General features: G+C 42.5%; 1 protein-coding gene across 1 annotated transcript in view; it reads right to left on the bottom strand.

Moving 5' to 3' along the window:
- Sema6d (semaphorin 6D) overlaps positions 1–19,264 on the bottom strand; it is a 559,259-nt gene that overhangs the window by 79,310 nt on the left and 460,685 nt on the right. The gene's annotated exons all lie outside the window — the stretch shown is intronic.

The raw sequence follows: 19,264 nt of genomic DNA, 5'->3' as shown, positions 1-19,264 counted from the left end.
TCTAGTTTACTTATATGTATGCAGGTTAGCTACACCAACAAAAAATGGAGGGAGGAAAAAGCAACAGATGATTTCTAGACAGGAAGGGAATCATCAAGTTTTTAAATGCTTTTCATTTAGTGGATTTGCATTTTTAGACCCCCTCTATATCAAAATGCTTTACATTTCCCTTCTGGGAAGTTTTCCTGGTAGAAAGACTTTAGTAGTGATGTCTTAAAGAAGTTTTAGGAGCGTTTTATTTTTATTGCTAGAGGTTTTGCAGTAGCAGCCAAAAGCATTTATAAAATTTTGTTCTTGCCATTTCAAAGTTTGATCATTTCATCTGTTAAATAATACTTAAGTTCACACTAACTCACTTTTTCTTGTTTTCTCATTTCTTCTCTTGGTTGGAGATAGTGGTGGAACATCTAAAATAGCTTGCATTTCACCATTTCCTGACCATTTCCCAATTCACTCTAAGCTCTGTTCAATCATTAAATTTCATCAGATTATGCACAGCATATATAATATCAAAAGAGCCCCACTAACCACATAGATTAATAATGGGAAATAGTCATTTTAAGGAGAAATAAAAAAACTAGTAACTCTGTAACCATGTTTCCTACAGTTGTATGTTAAATATCAAATTATTTCCAACAGAGTAGACTTAATGGATTGAATTGAATGGATCTAAAGACCATTGATAACCAAGTCTTATATTTTAGTGATGGGAAAACTGACACCCAGAGAAGTTAAGATCCTTTGGACTTAGTGAAGCACTATGTGGGGATGGAAAGCAAGTCTGCTGACACTCACAGTGCCTCCCACTGATTGTCCCTGGGTCTTAGAAGAACCATGTCATACATGGGATGGAGTTTTATGTGTTGAGGATGCTTTAACACTTGCTGAAGGGGAAAGGATGGTGAGGTTGAGATAAAAAAAAAATGGAAAAGTTTCATCAGTAACAGAATTAGATTAATTAGAACTAATTTAAAATCATCCAAGCTTCTCCAGATAGGAAGAGACATTTAGAAAGATGCTAAAGGACAATTGAAAATCAAACAGTGGGCCAGAAGAGTCTTGGGGGTCTGAATTGTAGCAAATATAGTTGATTAGATTATTATCTGAGAATAATTAGAACTAGAAGTGAAAATTGAGTGAAGCTTAGAATTCAATTAATTTTAGTCAATTATAAAACAATAGGGAAAAGTGCCATATACTTTGCTAGTGGCAGAGGTGAAAACACAAGAGTTAAGCAGAGAAACAGTCATCATTGCGGGCACTCTATGTGTCCCAAGAAGGTCATAAGAGAACCAAGGATGGGGGCTTGTGCATCAGAGAAGATCAGGAGGGCTGCTGAACGTCAGAGGACAAGTCGGGGTGTCCCTGTGAGGAGATGCAGCTTCCCCTCTGGAGAGAGATCAGGTCTCTGCACCTTGTATCTCACTACTTGCCCATTCAAGGTGGACACTGCCCTTGTGTTTCCTGGACAAGAGAACACACATCTAACGTGATGATTAAAACCGGTGCCTGCCTCGAGGGAGTCCAAGAAGAGCCACAAATGCATCCTTTCCCCCACTCTAACATGCTATAAGAAGATACTGAGCACCTATGAGGTACTGAGTGTGCTGCCACTTAGTAACAGAGACCTTTGTAAGATGCACAAGGCAACGGCGATGACAGTGCTGAAGGTGACCACCACAATGGCGATGACGATAGCAGTATCATGTATATAATTCTTATTAATTCTAAGACTCAATTAAGTGCATTCTAGCAAGTCCATGACTTGTGTCATTGACATGTGCCACCATCACCTGAGCTAGATTTTCAGAAGCCACCTCTGTCATTACCCGTGTGACTTAATGAGAAGAAATGATTTCTTGGAGCTTCATTTCTTGTGGACAAATGGGAATAACAAGGTCCATACAGCAGAGCTGCTGACACAAGGCCATTCACAGTTCCTGGCTGCTAGGAAGCTGTGCATACTGTGCCAGGCCCTTGCCACACCTCCTTCCTGTCTGATCTTCTTTAACAGCAGGAGTAGTCACTCAGCACCTTTTCCAAGTCCAGACAAAACCACCGAGACATGCCCACCACACTCTATCCTTAGTTCTAAAAATAACTGCTGCGAATGGCAAGCTGAGAGCAACACCTCGGGGGTGTTTGCAAGTTGACAGCAACCCCCGGAGTCTCTCATCTGTGTCTGAATCCAGCCAGAGATCCTGTTGCCCAGGAAACTTTTGGAATTTCAGAGTAACCCAGCTCTGACTTCAGGGAAAGGCAGGTACTAGAGAACTTCCGGCCAACACTTGCCATAGACAGCATACTCCTTTTTGTCTAGAAAACATCACTGAGCAGAATACTAAGCCCTACAAACATGCATGCACACTTCTAACCACACGAACATGTGCAAGTCCCTTCTTGCAACGACCCTCTGAAACCTACCTATGACCTGCTTATAAAGGCCCATTACTGAAATCTATGCTTATGGGACATACTAATGGTTTCCTGGTTGCAAAAATGTCAGGTTAGTTTATCACAGATCAATAACTCATTACATGCTCCAGAATATACAAAAAATCCAATATGAATCAAGTTTCTGTCACATCCAGGCATTCAGATCTCACATCAATCTGGATTTAGAGTCACGTGACCCTTCGCTTGACCTTCCCAGGAAAGCTTGGGAAATTAAAATACATTTAATATTTTGTTAGGTATAAAAATAATAAACATCGCATTCCTATTTTGTGTGGAGGTTTTGAAATTCAAAGGAAAAACAGTAGATAGGGATAAGAAAAAGTAACTTCATATAACACCCTGTGTGTGTGTGTGTGTGTGTGTGTGTGTGTGTGTGTGTGTGTGTACATTCATGGCTGTAAGCAATAACCCCCTCTTTCTTAGGTAGAGCTTGTCAGCTGATTTTAACTTAAATCGTTCTCAGCATTTTGTAGCGAATGAAGATACCCAAACTGTTCTTGTATCTTTCACCCTTACCATATATTAGGCCTGGAATGTAGCTTCATTGGAAAGAACATAGTTTACATCATTCTCCTAACAAGGCTCTGAAAGGTGAATGAAAACACATTACTGTTTATTTTATTTTATTTTTTCATTTGAAAAAGTAGGACTCAGGCCTGGCATTGCTTATTACCAATCAGCTTGAGTCCACAGACATCTGATTTACATTTGGGCAGAGATGAGAGAATTCATTAAGCGTGCCCACCACCTAAGCGCAGACCACCTAGTGGCAAGGCAAGCTGCCCACCTGCGTAACTTAGGTCTAAGTCCTAGAGGCCTATGCCAAAACAGGGCAGCCAGTCAATGAATAAGTAATCTCCATCAATATTCACTGTAATTTTGCCTAAAGCAATGCCCTGCTCAAAAGTCTGTCATGTTTAGGGCTCAGGATTCTCTCCCTGACACTGGTGTACGTGGCTCCTATCTCAGAAATGATAACACATGTTCTAATTTGACACAGATGTATTTTAATTGCCAACTTTCTCTACCATGATGTTCCATCTTTGTCACTATCATAGAAAAGAAAAGGACTCTGCTTTGAGTAGAGCTACCGCTCAATTCTTCCCGAGCCCTGTTGCAAAAAATAACTTGCAGTTGACTGGTCACAGAGGACACACGCACTGATCTTTTCACAGCTGGGTTGTTTGTATTCATGTGAGTCTGGGAAAAATATTGCCATATTTATCAGGTGAGTGGATACACAGCTCAGCCCCAGGCTTACAAACCTCAGCCTGGAGACTGATGGCCACAAGCAGAAGATGCAGATCCTCCAGGTGGCCTCTGTGTCATCTGGACAGGGGAATTGGAGGGGCGCAGGGGAAAGACCTTGGGAAGTTTACTGCTTCATTGAAGAAGGGCAAGAAAGGATGGTTTGGTGAGTTGGAGGTGGAAGGAGGGCAGTCTCAAGATCTTTCATCTTCAATTTACACTTATTTTAATGAAATGAAAATTATACATTTTGGGGAGTATTGAGATGTTTACAAATGTGTATTTATTCAAATCAGGGTAAAGACATCTTGCTTCTCCAAAATTAATCATTCCTTTATGGGGAAAACAGTATTCAAAACCCTTCCCCCAAGTTTTCATGAAATGTACAGCATCACTGTTGTTCTCTGTGGCCACCTTATTGCACAGGTACACAGTACAACTTCTTCCTCCCATCAGCACAAAACTTAGACCCCATGAGCCAACTTTCCCCATCCTCCCCTCTCCTCTCCTGTCCTCAGCCTCCAGTCCACTCCCAGCTGCTATTAGGTCAACTCTTTTATAGACCACACATGAGTGAGGTTACACAGCATTGGACTATCAGCACCTGGCTTATTTCACGTAACAAAGATTTCAAGTTGTGTCTCTCTTGTGACCAAATAGCTCTGCATTGTGTATATGTACCACATTCTCTCTCTCCATCCATCAGCTGATGGACTCTTGGGTGGACCCTATATTTTGTCTATGGTGAGCAATGCTGGAATGGACACAGGATGGCAGATGCCTCTCTGACACACTGGTTTCATTTCCTTTGGAGACAGAATAAGGAGTGGGGTTGCTAGATCATATGGTAGTTCCATTTTTAACTTTCTGAGGAAACTCCAAACTGTTTTCCATATGGTTGTACTAATTTACATTTCCACTGACAGTATACAAGGGTCCCACTTTCTTTGCTGTACTTGTCATCTTTCTGTCCTTTTAGTAATAGTCATTCTTACTACAGTGGATGATGCCTCAGTGCAATTTTGATTTACATTTCCCTGGGGATTGGTGATACTGACCAATTTCTTTTCATATACCTGCAGTGACCTCTTGTGTATCTTCTCTGGAGAAATGTCTATTTGGGCCTATTGTCTATTTTTAAATGGTATCTTTTGGTTTTTGTTTAGGGTACTGAGCTATTTGAGTTTCTTATGCTTTCTAAATTTCAAGTTCTTCGCGAGGGACACTTAGAAAAGGAGACATTCCTGTCAACCTGAGGTAGACCAGTGAACTCTAATATAAAAATTTTGTTCAGGTAGACTTTTATGAAAAGAGTTTATTACTTTTCAGATTCTCCTGACTTCTCAATATGCAAAGCATCCACACATTCAGACAGTTTTCTCCAATGTGAACATATACCAGCATCGTTTGCCCACATGATAAAAACCCTTCCCGGCTTATTAAAACACTGATTCTTGTATCATCTCAACTCAATAGTTTCTGCAGCTTTAGGGCAGGTTGGGGGGCAGGTTTTTGCTCTACTAACCAGGCTGCAGAGCTAATATAGCTGTTCTGAGGACCACACCATGAGGATCACCGTGTCAAACTAACGCCAGGGTTTTCAGACCCATCTGCATATTAGACTCACTGGGACAGCTTTGAAAAATGGCAGATCCCAGACTTTACTCCCATCTATTCTAACCAAATTGACGTGGGGTGCCCTGGTAGGCAAGGTTTTCAGAACCCTCCGGATGATTCTAGTGATGCTGAGGCAGGAGTGAGAATCACCACCACAGAGCTTAGGGAGCCTGAGATGATGGTAGGGGAGAGGCACGGATTAGGGTAGGAGACCCCTTTCCCTTTCAGTTGTTTGGGGCACTGATTTTCCATTTAGCTCAAGTCATAAACATTTATAATAGTTTGCTAGAGGTGGCATAAAAGGAACCATAGTCTGGGTGGCTTCAACAGCAGAAATTTAGGATCTCAGGATTTATTAAATTTATCATCTCAGATGTTGATCAGAAGTCCAAAGGCAGTGTCATCCAGGAGGGTTCTGTCTGAGGACTGTGAGGGACAGACCTGCTCTAGATATCTCTCCACGCACCTGGATTTTGGTCTTCTCCCAGCTCTCATCTCCTCTGTGGTCTGATTTTATTCTCGTATATGGACAATAGTTAGGCACTGCCCTAATGATGGAAATTCATGTTGATTGTCTCTGTAAAGACATCATCTTTAGATAAGGTCACATCTAATGTATTAGGAGCTAGGATTCCTAGAAATGAACTTTTTGGGGAAATATGGGTACAGTTCAACCTATGATATCACTGTTGTTCCTTGGAAAATCGCAAATACCTGGGGACAAGAAGAGACCCTCTACTATTTTTTTTTTATAGATTTTCCACTCAAACCAAAGTCTTTTGTAATCTAGAAAACCAATCTCTTGTCCACTATCTTGTTTAGACAGACTATTTACAGACTTCAGACTTTTCATTTGATGTTTTTGAGACACGGCAGCTGTGGACCAGAATGAAGCCTTTGGGTCCCTGCCATCCAACGAGAAAGTAGATAATCACCAGCACACACTGCAGTAGGCTGTCCAGGGACCGCTATGGGCCAAACCTGCACAGTTACCCCAAGGAAAGCAGCAGGCCCTTTCCGGTTTAGCTGGCAAAGAGGACATCAACAGGGTTACACTATTCTACTGAGCTCCGAGCAGTGGAGAATCAGGTATAATGTAACATGACAGTGCTTAAGGTGCCAGACACCCTTGTTTTCATAGCTTAACTCTCTGGGCTGAAGGGACACTTTTTGCCAACATGCTTAGGGATTATTTTAGCAAAGAAAACTGTGTAATCATCTAATAAGCTGTGAGGGACATGTAGCACTTTGGACAATGAGCAGAGTTAACCTAAAGTGGGGTGAAAACACAGCAAGCACAACTTCAAGAATTGCCCCAAATGAGCAGGAGTCTAGACAGTCATTGGCTAAGAGAAAAATATATGCAAATGAGCCTTTGAATCCTTTTGGCAATTGCCTACAGGTGGGTCTCAAATCATTCTCTGTATTTCAGGCTCTCTGGCCATCTCTCTCTGTCTGTCTTTCCCTGTCATTCTCTGCATCTTTGTCTCCCCCTATCTTTCTGTGTCTCTTTGCCTCTCTTTTGCCTCTCTCTCTCTCTCTCTCTCTCTCTCTCTCTCTCTCTTCTCTCTCTCTCTTTCCTGTTTTGTTTTGGAGACAGCCCTCTCTGTGTTGTCTAAGCTGGCCTCGAATCTGTGCACTCAAGTGATCCACTTGCTTCAGCTTCCTAAGTCATTGGGTCTGCAGCACTGGTCAACATGTACCATTCTGTCAGCATCCAGGCTTTTTCCCATTTTAGATTCTTTGCCTTTCTTGTTTCCTCTGGAAGAAATGTTCAGCCTCCAGCTCTTTGCATAGTACAGTCTTTGCTGTCCTGGGGGTTTCACTGCAAATGTGGCTTCTTGAGTATGGATTTCTTCTATCATTCCATATAAATATGTTCTCCATCCCACTTTAATCAGAATTTTGTATTTTATGCATTTAACATTGTTTATTTGTCCCCCTTTCTCAGATCATGATTTCCATGAAGGTAAAAAACTGTACAACCAGCACCTGGCATGTGGAAAATACTCAGTACAGACTTTTTGAATGCATGAATGAGTGAACCAGATTAGAAAAAGATGAACATCTGACCAATGTTACACTGGAACAGAAATATTTATCTCACTTCCCATCGAACATGGTTAACACATGTTTAATTCGGTGTCCACCATGGGCTTGGCCCTACATGGAGATCTTATACCTATAATCTCTAGGATTCAGATCAACCTTGCAAGATAAACATTATCCATACTTTGTTGGAGAGAAGGTTGATGACTTGCCTAAGACCACAACTCTAAGAGCAGAACCTCTGATGCTCTGGTTCGCTCTGTCCCTCGAGCCATCGTGTGCTCCAGTGACTAACACAGCCAGTGACAGTGGCAAAGTTAGAAGTATCTACACTGCTTTCTACCTTCAGCAAGTGCAGACACCAGGGAGGAGGAGGTTTAGATTCCCCAGTTTTCCCTATTTTTCAGGTACCCAGAAGTACACAGTGAAAATTATACTGGGCGTACACAGGGCTCTACATATCATCCTGGAACTTTAGCTTTTTCAAAATCATGGCTGCAAAGGGAAAGTGATATTTTTACAGAGAGGAAACCTGGAAGACATCCCTTTAATCAAGGGAGCATAGTTAACATCAGCAATGGGCCATACTGGTATCAAGTACCTTACATGGGATGCTCTGAGGTGTGCTCTGTCTTGCTTCTTTGCTATTGTGGGCAAAAATACACACCCTCATTTAATCATAAGACTTAGAAAATCTCGAATTGAGAAATATTACTAACAATAGACAAGTGGGATGATTACAAGGTACAGAATAGAGAGAGGAGAGAAACCCAACAACCAATTGCAAGGTGGATCCCACATTAAATCTGGAGCCAGAGACATTGTGAGGACAACTGGTAAAACCCAGATAAGATCTGCAAACTGGGGATGAAGCTTCAGCACTGCAACGGTGCTAATCTCCAAATATGCAGGATGCTATTCTGAAGTTACACAAAATTTTGGCACAAGTTGGGCAAAGGGTATCATGGGACTCTATGATTTTATAATTCTGAAGTTTAAAACCATGACAAAATTAAGTGCTCAAAAATGGTTTCTATTAAAACATTTTTTTTCTAATTTCTAGAAACTAAAACTGAAGCAAAATGCTCCCAAAGGGAGTTTAGGGCAAAGCTTGCTTTTGAGTTCATTAATCTGTAAATTTGTGGCCGTTACGGCCCCTGTTTAGGGACCCAAGTTGTGTAATAGTTAAAGTCTTGTGATGTTTGTAGGAAAGTTCTGCACACAGAAAAGGAAATCGTGATTACTTCTCGTCACCCAGTTTCTAAATGCATACTTGTGAAAGTGAGGAACCTTTTGCAGAGAACAGAGAGCAAAGCCAGAAATTAAAAGAAATGAACACCAACGCTACCCCTTATCCACAGTTCGCTGTCTGCAGTTTTAGCTACCATGGTCAAAAAGAAGGGAAAGGGCAGTGCAAGATATTTGGAGGGAGACACACAGACTGGCAGATCGCATTCACATAACTTTTAACGGTATAATTTTATTTGTTTATATTGCTTTACTTGTTCAATTTTATAATTCATTACTAGTGCCACTCCTTCACTGTGTATAACTTAAAATATATAAATTAAATTTTACCTTTCTATAAAAATAAAACAGTGTAGGGCTGCAGATTTAACTCAGTGGCTCAAGTGCTTGCCTAGTATGTGTGACGTCATGAGTTCGATCCCTGGTACTAAAAATAAAAAATAAAATAAAAATAAATAAATTAAATTAAATAACATAAAACAGTATATGTAGGGTTCAGTGGCCTCCTCAAGATCGGGTGTCCCTTGGGGTCTTGGAATGACACCCTGTGAGTAATGGTACCTTGCCTGCCATCTGTTTAGCACCCAGAGCTCCTCACATTCACGGTTCCTTTTACCTCTTCGTGTGGTGAAAGACCAAGTCAAAGGGTTCCCATTCCTGTCTTTATCAAACACCAGAAATACCAGGAAAACCTTCCAAATAATTGAACTGCAAGCCAGGTCCCAGGTGTGATAACCTTTCAAAGCCAAAGCAGAGAATCACCTGCCCTTTGAGGCTTCTAGGCTTTTTCGTAGAGGCAATTTGCTTCCTATTGCAGCTGGTTTATACCAGTAACTTCATAGATGGAGGGCACTGGTGTACCTGATAGCAGCAGCCAGCACCTCTGTCTTGTGACAGTGACATGCCCATTCATAGAGGAATGGAGATGGTAGTCATGGAGTTGCTTCGGTCAGCAGAACCAGCTTCCCAGATAGTGCCTCTCAGGGAATCAGTGTGCTTTATACCCCAGCTTTCCCCACCCCACACCACCTGTAGCAGGTCTCAGGAAACCCCAGGGGAGCTGGGATTAGGAAAGAGATGGTGAGGAGCCGATTCATGCATCCCTGGGGGGGGGGCGGTGCCCCACTAGCTCATTTCCTCCCACTGCTGGGAACCATGTACTGCAGACAGGCATGCCGAGAAGGAGGGCAGAGATGGGGCGAGGGCTCGCCCAGAACCTCACTCAGAACCACAGAGTCTGTCCACTGCTGTCCAAGGGGCAGGACACCCGCTGGTAGTAGAAAGGTCAGAGAAAACTAGGATTCTCTGAGAATGCGTGTGTGAGTGTGTGTGTGCGCGTGCGCATGCCCATGCTGGGAATTGAATCCAGAGCCTCACACATGTTAAGTGTGCTGTCTCCTACTAAACTACACCCTCAACCCTCAAATTAGGACTCTTAGAACCAAGGGCACTGCAACTCCCATTGCTAGGACTTTTAGGTCACTTCAGGTCTTTGCTAAAGTGTCTTCATTTTCCCTGCTGTCCAGGGCAAGCCTTGTACCCAGGGCAACAGGGAAAATACACTGGAGAAGGCTCCACATGGATCTAATGCTCTTTCCTGTCACTTCACTGAACTAGAAGCTGATTTTCAAGGCTGAGGTCCCCACACTAAGAGGCAACCAAGTAGAAAAGCCTGATAGAAGTCTCTGGGGGTGGCTCTCTGGTTGGTATGATTTTCCATGTGTTCTTTCAAGAAGGAACTAAAGCAATATGCAGCATGGAATTCAGCTACGTGTTCTCCGAGACTGCCCTCCTGTATCTTTTTGGGTTTCAGCCTTTTCTGAGAAGGTCATCAAAACCCAGAGATACTCTAATTATCCATATGAAAATGAAATTTAGAAGAATGGATCAAATTACAAGGATACAATTTAAAATTTGAATATAACTGTGGGCATGATGAGCATGAACAGGCGTCACTGGTAAATTTTGCAGTGTAGTTTAAGTTAGAGCTGCCATTAAGGCACGGGAAGGGCAGCTCTGCATATTCCTTGGTCTGATGTGGCATCCAGACCTTCCCTTTCCTGTGGGTGGGCGTTCAAGAAATATTAAGTGAATTACTCTTGTAATGATGCAAAATGACTCACCCATGATTCGAAATTGGTTTACACGGTCTGTGCTAACTCCCACAGTGACCTATGACATACTCTCTTGCCTGCCCTGGAAATGTGCATTATTTCAGTCCTTTTAGCCAACCAAAATAAGCAAGTGATAAATTTGCCTAATGGAGTAGAAACTCTAGTTGGGAATATTAACTAAAATGTAAGAAGCTTTGCAGAATTTGGGGACCTTGGCCAGCATTTTGTCTATCCTCAGTTTTTTAGTTAGAAAATTGAAATAAGGAAAGGTTGCCAGGTTATGCTACAAAATGCTAGACTCAACCAGAAAGCAAGTCCTCATCCGCATAGCCCACTAGTCTTACTCGACTCCATCAATGTCTGTCACTCATTCCTAGTTACTATGAACCCCAGAATCTCAATGTTGGGGGACATCTTGTGAGTTTGCCACCCTACCCATAAAACTAAAATTTGTCGTTCCTGCAGAATCCTCCTTCCCAGGTCTTCATTTTGCACATCTTAAATACCCCCATGAGCAGGTATTTATTTTCCTCCTGTCTCTAATAGTATTGGTTGAATAAATGAACACTTCGCAATATAAGGCAGCATAATCTGACTGCCTTTGTAATATCTGAGGATGAATAATCCTCTCTGCAGGTTGAACAACTGTTCTTAGGTCAACTTAGTTTTCAGACTCTTTTTATACACTTACTTATTTATGTAGTACTGGAGATCAAACTCAAGACCTCGTGCTTACCAGGCAAGCACTTGAACCACTGAGCTAAGTCCCCAGCCTGGTTTTCAGACACTTTGTCATCTGAATCCTTCTGAATTGCTCCACATGGTCTGATCGGCTCCAAGGAGACCACGACTATGTATGACTCTACTGTAGAGTTGAACATCACATTAATGTGTGTTATCATCGGTATCTTTTCAACAGCCACACCAGCTCTGAGCTTAGTATACATTCAAACCTTATTTCCATTCTTGTACATACATTCAAACCTTCTGTCGCTAATTCTCTGGTCTCATCTACCCCCATGACTTTATTAATAGCAAGTATGTTGCCTCTCATTTATGTGTCCTATTTAGTGAGTTTAGGTCTCATTCATTGGTTCCAGGTTCTTCTAAGTATATCTTGTCTTCTATACTTGGATGGCCCATAGGAATGTCAAATCCTACAAGTTCCAACTGTGAGTTATTGTTTTCTGCTGCCCTCTCAGTTTTCTGAACTCAAATTAAGAGTACCATCATATAATAAGAAACTCAAGTCAGAAGTCTAGGTATCATCCAACTTAAGTTAGTGGACTGTGAGGTTCTAAATGTCTCAGAGATGAATTTCCTTATAGAATCTTTTGTCATGAAATCATGTATATTTTTCCTCTATACATCTTGAAGTTGGTCTCATCATGATGAGATCAGCCTTCCATATTTTGGAATGAAATTGTCCTTAAAATGCAGGATCCGAAGATTGGAACTTAATTAAGTTCCCTTTCCAAACGACCTGCATGTAACTTTTTAAATTTGTTTTTGAATACAATTTATGACTTACAACTCTACTTACGAATTACTGCAAATGATTTTATTATATGACTTTCCTATTGGAAGCAGGGAAGATTATGAATAACAGCACAAATGACGCAAAGTCCTCTTAATAACAGCTTTTGCCACTGGGCAGGCAGGCACGTCTATTTCTCAATCTGTAAGTAGCTAGTGGCTCACTATCCACTATGTTTTAAGTTCTGTTCCTCCCTGAAACTCTAGACCTGGCTGCCTTCTAGAGGGGCCTCTGTGACCACAACCCCACTCCTCCTCCACTTCCCACCTCGGTGATGCCACTTGTGCTTCCTTCTGGCTTGAAAACCTCCCACAGGTCTCAGTGCAGTTGAGACCAAATGCAAACCCATCCAGGAAACACGGTGCACTTTCCTTGTGTCATTTTTACACACAGCCTGGATATGGGCCCCCGAGCCTCTCCTATCTTTGCATCACTTGGTATCTCTTCTACAACTGTTGTTGGTTGGAGGCGTGTCCTCAGGACCCTCCCACCTCTCCAGACTCAGAGATCTGCCTCCTTACTGTGATGGGCATGCTCTGTGGCTTTTGGAGGGACTATGTGGCTAAACCCAGAATAAGGAGGGCAATTCCAGGTGGACAAGTTTTGATAAATATGGAAGGGAACCTTCAGATATACTGCCCCATCTTCTCCTTCACCCCTCCATTGGATTGTTCAGGAACATGGAAGCTTCTGTAGGGTCTTACAGACAACTTTCAGCCAGACCAGGCAAGCAGCTCTTATGCTGAAAGGGTGTCTAACTACAGACACATCATGCCTCCACATCTGCACTTCCTCCTGCTGTCTCCTCCTTCCTAGGCAGGAAGTTGTCTCAGATCCTGTTGGCTAAGGATTCTAGAGACACTCATTGAACAGCATTGCTCAAAAGTTTCCTGAAATGTGTGAAAACGCATGCATCTTCAAAGACACTCGATGCCTACAAAGGCCACCTGGAGCCTCACCAGCAGAGCCCTGAGAGGACTGCTCTCTTCTGTTCTGTGGGTGTCCTCCATAGAGATGTGGGAAGGACTGCAGTGTGAGTTTCTCAATACAGCACTTAATCAGGAAGTGGAATCCATTTTTCTTCCCCTTCCTCCTCCTTTTCTTTCTCATTTGTGATTGCAATCATCACTTACGTTCTCTGCCCTGAATTTCATAGTAAGTTTCCTTATGGCTCTGGTATTTGCCATTGAGTCCAGCTTATAGAATTTGCCCAGTGTGAATTTTTAAGTAAATTCATAAATGAATTCATGGATAAACCAATGGATTAGTGAGTGAATGGAGTACCTCTCATTTTTTTCTGTCAAAATTAATAGATACCGGGGCCAGGGAGATAGCTCATGGTATATCAATTGTCTGGCAAGTGCAAGGTCCTGAGTTTGATTCTCAGTTCTGAAAAACAAATTGATACTGAATGATTGAAATTGAAGAAAATTTGCATGCTCAGAAAACTATTTAAAAAAGAGGATTCTCATGTTAAAAGTTCTTATAGTTTGCTAAATATTTAACTTTCAACTATTAGTGGATAACTTCTGGCATAGAAAGCATAAAAAAATTCATTCATTCATTTCTTTAACAATAGTAAGCTCCCAGTATTTGATTCTAACATTCAAGTATATCCACCTCTAATGAGGTACATGGTTTGACAGTATTTTAATTTTCTATTAGGCCTTCTAGCAACTGTTTGTTTATGTGGGATCTTCCAAGGTTGTACTTTCTGGTATGCCCATGTCTTCATATTGATGTCTTCATTCTCATTTCTTTGAGTGGAAAGGCAAGAAGTCTTTTCAATGCATGGATTCAGTTCACAGCCACAAAGGAAACAGCGAAGCATTCTTGCTTTCCTGAAATTTAAATTTTTGTGTCATGTGCCTGCTCTTCAATAGCAATTGAAAAAAGAGCACAGTGTCTAACTGAACCTCTTTAAAAGAAAAAGCATACAAAATGACCACACATACAAGTGGAATATATTTAAAGAACCTGCCATGCATGCAGTCAGGATTAAGTGTGTGTTAGTGTTCATTTTTAAGTTACGGTCATATAACCCTTAAGATGTGAGCTGGGGAACATTCCATGGAACCGCGTAATTGACGACTCTCCTTTGGGGTCGGCAGTATTTGCTGTGGCCTTGGAAAGGCACTGGGCTCTTCCAGAGAGAGCAGAATGGAGTCTGCACTGCTTTTCTCTGCATCCAACCTGCTTACAGGTGGCCACCATGTCACCGTCCTGAAGGTGATGCCACATCCACTGCATCCCTGACAAGATCTGTCCTTTTAGAGACTGCTCTGGGCCTGACTTTCTGACTAAGCTCTTGATTTTGCCCTCATTAGGTATTCACTTCGGGAAGATCACTAGATATTCAGTCACCCGTCACAAGACCTGAACTTCCTTCCTGCTGTCCGCGTTTCAATCAGCTGTGGCCTGGAGGACTGGCCACTGGGCAAGAGTGACTCATGCGTGCTCCGACAGCCCCACCAGCACTAGTTAGATTTCAGTAGCTGTTCTCTGGGTGTGATGGACAAGGTCTGCTTATAAAAACGGGGTACCCAGCAACACAAACACAATAAATTGTGCCAAGTTCACTTTCTACTGGGAGGAATGCACGTAAAGCCGCACAACTACACTGGGAAAAACAGTAGATGCAAAACACCCTGTTTTCCAGGGGCAGAGTTTACAATGCAAAACAAATGTAAGGATTTCGAGATTTTCCCAAGTGACTCCTTTTTCTGTCTTCAGAACTTGGGTGTCACCACTTTTAAGTAGAAATGTTTACCCAAAAAAACACTCCTGGGATAATCAGTGTTCTTCAGTCTGCTCCCAATGCAGCTCATTCTCCCTGATGTGAGTACCAGGGTTGAGAGGTGTGAGCACTTTTGCTGAGGAACCTGTTCCTTTTCCCGCATGGAGTCTGCCTGGGTTGGACTTCCTCTCCGTTGGTGGACATCTGTGAGGAGGGTTCTATGACCTGCTCTAGCCAAATGAGCTACTGTCAAGTCTGAGTCTGTGGTTGACGCAACTCAAGTTTTATTACTTGGTAGGGTTCTGTTATCCTTTGAGCATGGTACTCAATGGTTCAAAATAGCTTAGCCTCTTGCTTGTAGGGGATGAAATGGCAAAAGCCATGCTGATAAAAAAACCACTGAGCTTTGCTTGGCAGGGTGGACAGAGCCACAATGGGAACCAGTTCCTGAGACCATGGATTCTCCCCAGATTTTCTTTCGGGACGTGGAGCTGTGATTTAGAATGCTGCAGGCACTGCATACATAACAATGCAGAACAGGTACTGTTTGGGTCAGGCTGTGACACCTACTCTCCTGACATTCACTGCCAGAGAAGAACCCCAAGGGCTATGCATACCCTTTCGGGGTTTATCTGTGTCTTCCACATTAGCCCTTACTCAGTGACATTTAGGAAGATTAAAGCTATGGAGCTGAAACTTGCTTGTTACTCTTTTTTAAAAAATAAAAATTGAATGTTATTTGAAACAATTAGACCATTGGACCTAAAAGCCTGTTTGAAGTGTAACATTTATGAAGAAGTGGTTTTATTACTGACTACCCCGAGAAATTTTGTCAATGTCAGTGATTCCCCTTGATGGTTTCTCCTGCAGGTTGAATGGTACGAACACACTTTATGACATTCTGTAGCATTTTATAATTAGTGACCATGTCATTTCCGTCTCCCATCATCACGCTATAGTATGCATTACTGAGCTCTGGCTGGAGAGAGTAAATACCGTGTCCAATGTCACACAGTGATTGAGTGACAGTGATTATGCTGACAAACACATTCGTCCAACCATTTTTTTTATTCAATCCTTTTTCTTTTCATTGTTGTAAGTAACACATAAAAGGAATCTAACTTGTGTGACTACCTCGTAAGTTTTAGATATCAATCCCTTATCAGATATATGGTTTGCAAATATTTTTATCGTCTAGTGTGCTATCTAATAACTGTTTACATGGAGTGTTTTGAGCAGTAGGGGAGGCTCTACTTTATTAATAAATATCTGGCTTTCTGACTTGCCCAGGTCTCTCCATTCATGTCTTTAGTCTCACATCTTTGAGTGTAAGGGCAGAAAGTCTTTTTGATGCGTGCATCTTATCTGGGAAGAGGGATGCAGGAACTGATTAGCACCCACATTTTGTTATAAACAATGAACTTATTGATCAAGTTTCCATCCTGCTCTTTGGTTTTAGGAAATGGGGAAGCAGTTCTGAGAGGAGCTGTAAACTGTAAGAGACAGAATGAAGAACAGTTCTGCCATGGTCAGGTGACGAAAGGGGCAGGAGAGGCACATCTTTGCCATTTGTCATGGTGAGGGGAAGCTGGTTCCTTCAAAGCTGCACTGCACAACACACTTGACTGTCTACACTCGGTAGGGAGCAGGTCAGATCCGAATCCAGCCATAGCGTGATGGAGCTACCCCTTCCAGCTCCTCATGTGGGCCAGTGAGGCAGCTCTACGATGGGAAAACAGGCTGAGCCTCAGATGCTGATCACGGGAGGAGACTCCAAGCTGGAGTCTATGGGGCTTGAGAGCCCACAGTGCCGTCAATAGCTTGGGGATTTGAGCTAATGGAGGTGACCTCCAGGCACATCCTTTAGACCACGTGGGTCCCAGGTCTTCTCCTCTGTGGAAACCAGGATGCCACAAAGGCCAAAAGGACCAAGGCTAAGGGACAGGTTTGGCATCCATAAAATGTTACAGATATATTATTTGTGATCAGTAGGAAAAGTTTTCCTTTGAGTGTCTCCATATTGTTAAATTTCTTATAGGGAAAATTTAAAGCCATTTCTACTGATTTAAAAATAAATAAATGAATGAATAAATACACACTGTGAAGCGCCTTAGGGTACAGACAGAAAAGTGGTGAAGTCCAAAGAGAAGGCCAGGGGACTGCGTCTCTAACAAGGCTGAGAACCTGCAGGAGACAGGAGCCGGGGCCAAGGCTGCAAAGTGACCTGCGTGCAGCTCCTGGGAGACCAGCCTTCTCTGTTCCTCTTTAGAGAAAACACGGAAGACCCCCTCAGAGTGCAGAGGAACCCGACTAAAGAAATACTTTTGATCTTTCTTAGGCAGAAAATATGGATAGATAACAATGTCAGCGTGTAGATATCAGAATCACCATTTTCACTTTGTCACCCAGTCCCTTTATTTTATATAAAAGGCAATTGCCTAATTGCCCAAAGAAAGCAATTAAGTCCTTCACAGAGCTTAATCCCAGCTCTGGGTCTGTAGGATCATCAAACCCGTGGTTTTGTTTTGGACCAACTGCACTCATGGTAAGAAAACCTTTTCTGTAGCACAGACATTAGGCTAAGTGCTCATTTGCTGCAGCAGCAAATGTAATGTTTCCCCTAATGAATTAATGCATTAATTCTCTGTGCACAAATGAACTGTCTGGGGCATCAGACAGATCTTTAATATCAATTATTATTTCTCAAGAGTGTGAAAATGTGAGTATGGAGTTCGACTCTCTCAGACGACTGGAGAGTGTAGGGATTAACAGCCATCTTAGGAATACTTGAAGATTTTGAGTCTGTTATCCTGGCTTTTATTCTCCTTCAAACTAAGTAACTTAAAGTCCCTGGAGCTTTCACTTAGTCCCTCTCTACCTCTGTTTCAGCATCTGGACTGCCAACAACATCAGGAAGGCTGAACAAAATAGGATATCAATATCACATACATGTGATATGAGCATAAATACATCATATTATAAATAAGATGCCTCACACAGATTCCTGCACCCAGTGAATACTCAATAAATCTTTGCCAGTAAAAGAGCGAATCTGGCTAACAGTAAAGAGAAAATATGCTGAAAGAAAGGGTTCAGAACAGAAACCCACAAGCCCTGTGCTGCCCTCATCTGCGGGGCTCTGCTCTCACCGGCTAGGGGATCTCAGCTAAAGCTTTAACTCACAGGAGCACCAGGACGTGGACTTCTCTTAGGGTTGATGGAAGAGCCAGAGGAAATCATTGGGAGAGTACTGTTTAATGTTAGTGTATCCACGAAGAGGTGTTGAGAAAGGAAGGGAGGAATTGGAAAAGAGGAAGAGAAAGTAGGAAGGAAGGCAAGAAGGAAGGGAGAGAGGCAGGGAGAGAAGAAGGAAGGAAGGAGGAAAGAAAGACAAAGAGGGAGGGAGGAAGGAAATGAAATGAACACTTCTGAAATCCATAAGCTCTCTTTGCCCCTCAGGGATGGGGCCCTCTGCTAGTTTGCAGCTGAGAACTTCGCTCTGGTCCACAGCTCCGCCCTGCCTCACAGCTGCCTGCTGGAGAACCATTTAGCCCGCAGGTGACGACCTACTCCACGGGATATGTCATTTGTGCTCCCTTGCTCAGCATCACGGCATTGGAGACAATGACCTTGAGGTCCCCTTCAGCTCTAATTTTCTATGATAAAAATTATATTCCCTGTTCCAGTGGTGCCTCTCCAATAAAGAAAATAGTAGGACCTTAGGCTAGTGCGGGCGGGTGTCCTGTAAGCTGCGGTTGGCAGGAGAAAATTAATGTGCGCGGGGTGGCTCTTGTTGAGAAAGGAGGCTCTCAGGTTCACACTCCCTTTCTCTTCTGAGGCTTTTAATTTGGTGGAATGATAATGTTTCTTTGCTGCTCTACGGCTTTGAAACATGGGTGTGCTTTTGTGAAATGTCTTTAATCACTTAATTCCTTACATGCTCCGTCTAAAAGCTACATCATAAGAATTGCTAGCAATTTAAGCTTTTCCTATTCTATGACTTGGTTTTCAGGACCTATAGCTAGCTAGATATGGATGTCATTGTTCACAATGAGCAAAAACTGAATAATTTTAGCATGAATGAACTGCAAAGAATACCTCATTCTCGTTCTGTTCCGCCCTTTAACCACAGAATCTTGTGGTTCTCAGAAAGGGGGAGCATCGAAACCAGGGCACACAGGAACGGGCCCCAGGTCTGCTTCTTCAGAATCACAAACATGTTTGTAAAACTGTCTCCGCCTCCTGTGCTTGTCTGTA

This window comes from Cavia porcellus, unplaced genomic scaffold (genome assembly GCF_034190915.1).
Source record: "Cavia porcellus strain 051 isolate PalLab524CR breed Dunkin Hartley unplaced genomic scaffold, mCavPor4.1 scaffold_1, whole genome shotgun sequence".
NCBI lineage: Eukaryota > Metazoa > Chordata > Mammalia > Rodentia > Caviidae > Cavia > Cavia porcellus.
The sequence above is the reverse complement of the archived record's forward strand: the minus strand, read 5'-3'. Positions and strand labels throughout refer to the sequence as shown.